The sequence below is a fragment of the Panthera tigris genome, chromosome F2 (assembly GCF_018350195.1).
Source record: "Panthera tigris isolate Pti1 chromosome F2, P.tigris_Pti1_mat1.1, whole genome shotgun sequence".
Classification (NCBI taxonomy): Eukaryota; Metazoa; Chordata; class Mammalia; order Carnivora; family Felidae; genus Panthera; species Panthera tigris.
Genome location: NC_056676.1, coordinates 73,257,233 through 73,259,803, shown reverse-complemented (window position 1 = coordinate 73,259,803; position 2,571 = coordinate 73,257,233). Strand labels below are relative to the sequence as shown.

The 2,571-nt window shown below is 50.1% G+C and overlaps 1 long non-coding RNA gene across 2 annotated transcripts; it reads left to right on the top strand.

Moving 5' to 3' along the window:
* The first annotated feature begins 482 nt into the window (after window positions 1–482).
* LOC122234881 lies at window positions 483–2,370 on the top strand. Of its 2 annotated transcripts, none has more exons than XR_006212852.1 (2): window positions 483–584; window positions 1,737–2,370. It is a non-coding gene; the product is annotated as an uncharacterized LOC122234881 (long non-coding RNA). The 2 variants fall into 2 exon arrangements; XR_006212851.1 differs by having other exon boundaries at window positions 1,165–2,370.
* The last annotated feature ends 201 nt before the right edge of the window (window positions 2,371–2,571 follow it).

Genomic DNA, 2,571 nt, shown 5'->3' with positions numbered 1-2,571 from the left:
ACCAGAAGTTCTGTCCGACGCTGCGGCACTGGATTTCCCACACAGCATGGAGACCCTGAATTGTAGCCTTTGCTAGATTCGAGCGTAGGTATCCCCCAGGAAAACTTAACTTCCGCCGCTATGCAAACCAGCAAACCTGCGGTGCGAATTTACACAGAGATATTTTCAGTGTTAAGTAACCACCTCTGAACGTGTTGGTTCCAAATTAGGGCGGTTCATACCCTGGTTTATCATCCCCGAAGTGTTGGTTCCTGATTAGAAGCTGCAAATGGTAATTCACTTCTCCTAGGGTGTGAATTACAGTTAACTTGTAGGAACAGATCACAGTCTTTATAATGCAGTACGTAAAACAATTTTTGTTCATGTTTATTTTTTTGAGAGAGAGAGAGAGAGACAGAGAGACAGAGAGACAGAGCAGGAATGGGGTAGAAGCAGAGAGACAGGGAGACACAGAATCCGAAGCAGGCTCCAGGCTAGACGCGGGGCCGAACTCACGCGAGATCACGCGAGATCATGACCTGAGCCGGAGTCGGCCGCTTAACCGACTGAGCCACCCAGGCGCCGCTATGATGTACTATTTTAATGTGAGTGGCGCTGTGCGAAATGCAGCAGAGGCTCTGAGAGGTGTTAAGTCCTGTCCTGCCTCTGAGCATCCTCTTGTGCTGGTCCTCTTACCTGGATAACTCTCTTTCTACCTGGCTGGCTAACTCTTACCTAATCCTTCCTGTCTTGACGTAAGCATCATTTCTCCAAAAACGACCCTCTTTGATGTGGCCATCTAACTAAGTTCACTCGTAGCTATTCTTCACTCCGAGGGTCCTGTCCTCTCACCTCACAGCACTTGTCATTGTGTGTTGGCTTGAGTGTTTGGCTCACCTTTTTCTCCTCCCCTCCCTCACTAGCAGATAATTCCACAAAATAGAACACAACCATGTTTTTCACTGCTGTGTTTCCAGCATCAGGACATTAACTATCATGCAAGCAAAAAGCAAAGCCAACAAATAAGTTTTCACAATACTAAAAAATAGTCTGGGACGTCACCAGAGGGTACTTCCTAGGCTTGGGAAATATTGGATGGATAAAGGGAGGGCCGGGGACCTAGTGGGATCACACTGTTTATTGGTGGCCAAGTCAGGATTCGAATCCACACCTGTCGATTTGCAGGTGCTTCTTTCTGAGAACCACGGAGCCTAGGGGCAGAAGGGATCCTTAAAATCAGCCAACCCAGGGTCTCCGGGAGCCAGGCTGATATGATATGTGGGTGGACCAGCCCACACAGGACGAGAGAGGACGGTGACAAAGCTGTCAGCGTCGCCAGTTAGAGCGAGCTCAGTTCAACTATGTAAAAACAAGACCAGCCAGTGACGTGGACTGCTGCCCAAACTGTTTTGCACTTGATTCCTCCTCCCCAGCATCTCCGTAGGTGCTATCAGCTTCCATTCCTCAAAAAGCAGTGCCGTGTGTTTGGGGGCCTCTTTGCCCACAGGCCATCCCCCCAGAGAGCGCTGGGCTGGAGGGAACAGCTTCCTGTTCTCCCCACCCCCACCAGACTCTGGCCTGAAGTTTGGGTGAGGCTGGCCAGTGAGATACCCTGCTGCTTCTTGGGCACCTGTTTGCTTTCCAACCTGTACCTCCCGGGAGATTTTTCCAGGCAGATATCGAGGAATTTGCTCCATCGTTTTGGAGGACCATCGGTTGCAGCTCAGCTGTATAAATCATCCACGTCCCCTCATTAGGCTTGCTGAGGAAGGGGAAGGAGTGGTGAGTCAAGCTTCCGAGCCGTGATGGAGAGTGGTGGAGAGAGCTCCAGTCTTCCCTCGTGCTAACAGCATCACCCTCCCGGATCACCCGAGGCTTCTCAGAGGACGGCTGAATCATCCTGACCTTTAGAGATGCTCCCGCCCCCGCCTCCCTAGGCTCTGCTCACCTCAAAGGCGCTGGCATTTTCTCAGGGTGAGGTGATGCTTGCATGAGCAGAGGCCAGAAGAGGAAACGTAGCTGGAGAAAACCAGTGTGGAAATGCCAGTCTGCTCTTTCTGGAACCCGACAGCCAGAGCAAGGTGCCATATGGCTTCAAATTCCAGATTCACTTGTAAAGTAACCCCTGTGTGCCCTCTGTGGTGGGGAGGGGAGGGACCAGCTGTGGTCCTGTCCTGGCCAGCATCACTATCACCGTCCTCACCATCACCATCACCATCACTGTCATTGTCACTGTTATTGTTATTATCGCCATCACATCATCACCATCGCCATAACCCTCACCCTCACCGTCACACCATTAACATCACTACCATCACCATGGCCGTCATCATTGTCATTGTCAATGTTGTTATAGCCCTGATGGATAATAAATAATAAGTATTTATCGAACTCCTATTTTGTATCAAGTTCTGTGCCTGTCATCTCATTCTCCCATCATCTTATTCTCCAAAGCTCTTGCATTTTAGAAATAAGGGCCCTGAGACTAAGTGATTTAGGTAATGGGGAGAGAAACCTCCCAATTATAACGTGTCAGGGTAGGATTCAACCCAGACTGTGGCCCGTCCCAAATTGTGCGATCTCAGTGTACGT